The sequence below is a fragment of the Sciurus vulgaris genome (genome assembly GCF_902686455.1).
Source record: "Sciurus vulgaris genome assembly, chromosome: 1".
Lineage (NCBI taxonomy): Eukaryota > Metazoa > Chordata > Mammalia > Rodentia > Sciuridae > Sciurus > Sciurus vulgaris.
This window is the reverse complement of record NC_136461.1, coordinates 61,852,144-61,858,268: the sequence shown is the minus strand read 5'-3', so window position 1 is coordinate 61,858,268 and position 6,125 is coordinate 61,852,144.

The window sequence follows — 6,125 nt, the reverse complement described above, 5'->3', positions numbered from 1 at the left end:
TGTGTCAGATATTCCCAGGCAGGTTCAAAAATGGTAAGGGTAGACATTATAGTTGTCTAAGATTGTTCAAGCTACTATGACAAATACCTTAGACTGGATCATTTATGAACAACAGAGACATACTGCTCACACTTCTGGAGGCTGATATGCCCAAGATCAAGGGGCCAGCAGATTGTGTGTCAAGAAAAGGCTCATTCCCTGCTTCAAAGACAGTGCCTTCTTTCTAAGTGTTTATGTAGTAGAAGGGGCAAACAAATTCCCTAAGCCTCTTTTATAGGGCCACTAGTTCCATTCTTGAAGGCAGAGCCCTCATGATGTAATCATTTCGCAAATTCCCCACCTGTTGGTAGTAATTGCATTGATAATTAATGAATGTCAGGGGGGTCACAAATATTTACATCATGGCACCAGTGTGGATATTTTTTGAACCCTTGGGATTTCACAAACAGGATAAAATATATTTATATTATATTTTTGGTTTTTACTACTTTACTATCGGATAGTTATTTAGAAAATATGGAGTACTGATTTTTATGAAACTTTAAAATTAAAGTTAATTTACAAAATATAAATCTAATTATAATTTTTAAAGAGACTTTACTTTTTAGAATAGTTTTAAGTTTACGGAAAAATGTTGCAGAAAGAACAGAGTTCTTATATGCCCTTTCTCCCTTCAACTCAGAATTTCCCATTATTGTAGCTTAGGAGATTAAGGCAGGAGGATTGCCAGCTCATAACCAGCCTCAGAAAATTAGTAAAACCCAAAACAATTCAGCAAGACCCTGACTCTAAACAAAATACAAAAAAGGGCCGGGTATGTAGCTCAGTGGTAAAGAGTCCCTGAATTCAATCCCTGATACTAAAAAACATTAAAAATAAAAATAAAATTCCCATTATTAACATCCTGTTAGTGTGGTCCATTAACTACAATTAATGAACCATCATTAATACATCATAAGCTTAAGCCTATAGTTTATGTTAGAGTTTTCTCTATAATGTATAATTCTATGGATTTATAAAAATATATGTCATGTTTGTCTATTATAGCTTCATACAGAATAATTTCACTGTAAAGATGTTCTTTCATTTGTCTTTTTATGACTTTACCTTCAATTCCAAACTGTCACCAATCTTTTTATTGTGTCTGTGGTTTTGCTTTCTATAGAATATCATAAAATTGATATTATGTGGCACATAGCCTTTTCAGGTAACTTCTTTCACTTAGCAATGCGCATTTAAGTTTCTTCCATATCTTTTCATGGGTTGAAAGCTTATTTCTTTTCATGCTAAGCAATAATCCCATTTTCTGGGATGTTCCACGGTTTGTTTATGCACTCACCTATTGAAGGGCAACTTGGTTGCTTTCAATTATTGATGATTATTAATAAATACAGCTGACATAAACCTTTGTATACAGGTTTTTGTGTGGTTATAAATTTTCCATTAATTAGGATAAATACCATTGCTGGATGATATGCTAAACCTTTTACTTTATAAGAAACATTTAAACAGTCTTCTGAATTGGTTGTATTATTTTGCTTTCCCACCAGTGAAGAATGAGAATTCCTATTCTTAATTGTTTTAACAGTATTTTGTATTGTCAGTATTTTGGATTGTTGCTACTGTAATAAATTTTTAGTGTAATCCATCGCTGTTTTATTTGTAATTCTCTAATGATATGTGATGTTGAATATCTTTTCATGTGCTTATTTGTCATTATGTATTTTCTTTTGTCTTTACAGATCATTTACCTATTTTTGTTTGGGTTATTTGTCTTATCATTGCAGAGTTTTTAGAGTACTTGGATAGTTTGATCTTTGTATGGTACAGATCTTTTAGTAGTTATATGTATATGAAGTGGGTTTAATTAGATGATATTTTGTTGGATGTTGCATTTTTATCTACTTTGATAATCTTTTTCTTTCAGTGGGTGTATTGAGACTACTCCCATTTAAAGTGATTATTGTTATAAATGATTTAATATCTACCTATTTATAATAATATTATATTTGTAATTTTTTTCTTGTTTAGTTTTTTATTTTTGTTTTCTTTGGTTTTAATTGAACATTTTGCGATTCAATTTTTCTCTCATCTGTTAGTATATTCATGATCTTTAAAAATATTTTCATCATTTCTCTAAAGTTTGCAATATATGCTTACAAGTAATCCAAGTCCACCATAATATAACATTGTATGCTTCTTATAGTATATGTACATTATACTTAATTATGATTTTGATAATTTGACTATAACAATAGCATGTCATTTTATTGATAGCATTAGGTACCTTATATTTAGGTAAGTATAAGTACTAAATAATTTTGATAGATGATAAATTAGAACACATTGTATACTTAGACTTTAAAATTAACAGAGCATAGAATCTTTGATGCATTTTAATATTATGATTTAATCATACTGATTTAATACTAACGGAGATATAGATAGGGTGTTTTATATTGAATTATTGGTCCAACTTATTTATTGTAAAGGTATAATTACACTACGTGAATTCATGGCAGATAGTGCTGAGAGACAATTCCCATGGATTTCTCACATTTCCTCAATCTGGGCCTTCTTGCCTCTTTGAATACCAAGCACCTTTGAAGACTAGAAGAATTTCTCTCTAGGGAGATTTAGAGACTGTTTTAGTCAGTTTTTTACTGAAGTGACTAAAAGACCTGACCAGTACAATTATAAAGAAAGAAAAGTTTATTTGGGGGCTCATGGTTTCAGAAGTCTCAGTCCATGAACAGCAAGCTCCATTTCTTAGGGCTTGAGGTGAGGCAGAATATCACGCAGAAGATTGTTACAGAGAGGAACAACTCACATGATGATTAGGAAGGAGAGAAAGAAGAGAGAGATTCCACTGTCCAGATACAAAATATATTCCCCAAAGCCACTCCGCCAATGACCCACCTCCTCCAGTCACATCCTACCCATCTTCAGTTACCACTCAATTAATCCCAACAAAGGGATGAGAGCTTGGGTTAAAGGTCTCATAACCCAATAATTATCCTCTAACCCTTCCTGCATTGTCTCACACTCGAGCTTTAGGGGGACACCTCACATCCAAACGTAACAGAGACATACCTCCCCAGTGATATCCCAGGGGGGTAGTAAATTAAAAGCAGCAGGTATGAATGACTCAGAGCTAATAATTTTAAATAAATTGCTTTAATTAATTCTTTTATTAAATATATATTTTTAAAGAATATGTATATATTTCGAATCAAGTGAATCTCTGCTTTATTAAATTTCATGGAAATGAACATGGAAAACATTCAGGCAAAGTAGGTCTTGAGGCCTCTGCACATAAAACACCTTTGGATATCAAAAACACTCATTCCTCAAGACACTTTACTTTCGTCTAATTGTTGTGATACACTGATTTTTCTAGAACTAGACACTGCCTCTGCCAGGAAAATGTTGTCACAAATAAACATAAATGAAGCCTATGACGTGAACATCTCCCTTTTAGATGTGATATTATCTGCAGGGCACAAACTGTACAACCGTGTAGGGCAGCCCTGAGTGGAAGAAAATTTTGCTCTAAAAATTTACCCTTTAGAAGAAGATCCTAATCTAGAAATGTATACCCAACTCCAGGTCTTTTAGAACTCTCTGCTTTTTACGTACGATTACATCCTCAAGTAATTTTCATGACAGGATCAGGAAAGAAAAAGGAACTCACATATACTAAATAATTACCACTAGTAACTAGATGGTAGATTCTGTATAAAGTCTCACTTAATCCTCAAACTAACACTTTGAGCTAGGTTCAGTTATATGTATCACAAGAATGAGGAAAATAAGGCTAATGAGTACAATGATATTCCCAGCTAATAATGGTAGACCCAGGCTATAAGCCCAAGGTGGTCTATTCCAAGTTGGAAGACTTTCCATGACAAAATTTTGCCATCATGCACAAGTACTTGTGATAATGTTGGTGCAAGAATGAGAGGAAATAATTTCGTACAAGTACGTATCTAGGCACATGCCACCATAGTAGTGCAAATTATCACTCATTTTTGATAACACTAAAATCTTGCATTATTTAACAGGCCAATTTTTTTTTTCTTTTTGAATCACCTCTACCATCTCCGTGGAACTTCTGGGGGAAGTGTCTAACTAAAACACATGTGGGAAGTGTATAGGACATTCCAATTAAATACTCTGAAAATTCTAGAGAGTTGGGGTTTGGAATGCTGGTAGAAACCAAAACTTCAACTTTTCTATTGTTGGACACATGGGTTTAACATTACATTTTCTATTTTCTTATTTGTTTATATGAAGAACTAGAAGTTTGTAGGTTTCCCTCCAGAAGCTAACTGATGTTGAATCATGACCCTGTTGTGGGATCTTCATAAAGTCACAAGAATTTTCTCTCCATGGGATTTTCTCAAGTGAAAAATAAAGGTAGGGGGCTGGGGTTGTGGCTCAATGGTAGAGCACTTGCCTAGCATGTGTGAGGCACTGAGTTTGATTCTCAGCACCGCAAATGAATAAATGAATAAAATAAAGGCCCCTCAACATAAAAAAATGTTTAAAAAAAAAAAGAAAAAATAAAGGCAGGAGTATAGGAAGATTTAATACGTTCATTATGAATCAGGAAATTTTAGATTCTTATCTTTATTTATCCAAAGGCAGTGACAGCTCTCTCTGTTTATGATGACAGTCTTAAGCAGAGCTAATTGACTAGAATTTATTTCTAACTCTCATCTAATGACTTTACTGGTCAATCATCACCTGCCTTCTTCTAGCTATTTTCCACTGATGCCACTAATATCTTCCTCCTGTACATTGAGCTTCATTCAGCTTCTCCACAATATTGATCATGATAAGGAACCCGTTAATATCATTGGCACCTCAGTCTGGGATGTGGAACTAGTTTTGCTGCCTTTGACCTGATTCTGTACCAAGCACCTGTAGGTTTTTAAAATTGCAGCCTGTCCTTTGTCTCTTTCTGCACCTGGAAAATGTTCACTTTGCCAAAGTCATTTAACTTACACCTGTTTGCTTACTGATCAATTTGCCTAATGAGAAGTTTATTTAAATTTCAACCCACTTTTCCAATCCTGTCTTACCTTTCCCTGTCTTCTGCCTCTTCTTCGTTGAGCTTCGGGCTTGGTTCTGGATGTGGTATCCAAATTTTCTACTGACACTGAACCACTTGCTGGGATTGGACACCCTCTATTGATTTTTCTTCCTGGATCCTGTCCCCTGTGACTCCTCCAGTCCTTGGCTCCTCTCCTGATCTAAATAGACTGACAATTTGAAATATGGCCAGGGTTGAACATCTGATGTGTATTTTAGCCACTACTTGGACTTTCCCTGACATAGCTTACCTATTGCAATGAATCTTCTGAATTACACTTTTCCAAGCTAAACTGCATTTATCATGTCTCTTATGACTGCACCCAGTGTCTTAGGCTTTTGTGGATCTTCTGGACAACCTTGTGGAGAGGACCCATCCTCAGCTTATGCTATTTTTTCCTGAGTTACTTAAGTTCTATTATAAATATGCTTGAGTTCATATCAAGAATCTATACTGAAGATATTAGTATCAGATATCCATTCTTATGTTTCATTATAAATTATATCATTATTATTATTTATTATTATTATTATTATTATTATTATATTTCATCCTTCAGAACATCAAAAAGGTGAATAGAGACTCTTTAAAATCAGGTTTGACTAGGCAACCAAGGACCTGTGACTTCTAGAGGCCAGTTTGATTCTTCAGCACAGACTGTTAAATAATGTTGGGCAACCTTGCATTTCTGCCTGAGTTTGATAAAACAATTTTGCAGAAATCCCTACCAGTAAAGAGGTGAACAAGCACACAAATAGGAATGGACTTATGGCAAAGCAGAGCAGTTGTAAAGAGAAAATGACAAATTTAACTATGGGCCTTTTGACTCCTCAATATATGCAGCTATATCTACAGAAAAAAAAAAAAAAAAGCCTCTAAGCATGTTGCACTGAATTTTATTAAACTTTGTATTTGAAATCAGCTCAGACTGAATCACACTTTAGGGTTTTTTCAATGTGATCTGTGGAGATGCATTATTAAAGCGCCCTCTTCCAGAATAAAAAGTCAGATCCTCATTAGCTGGGAC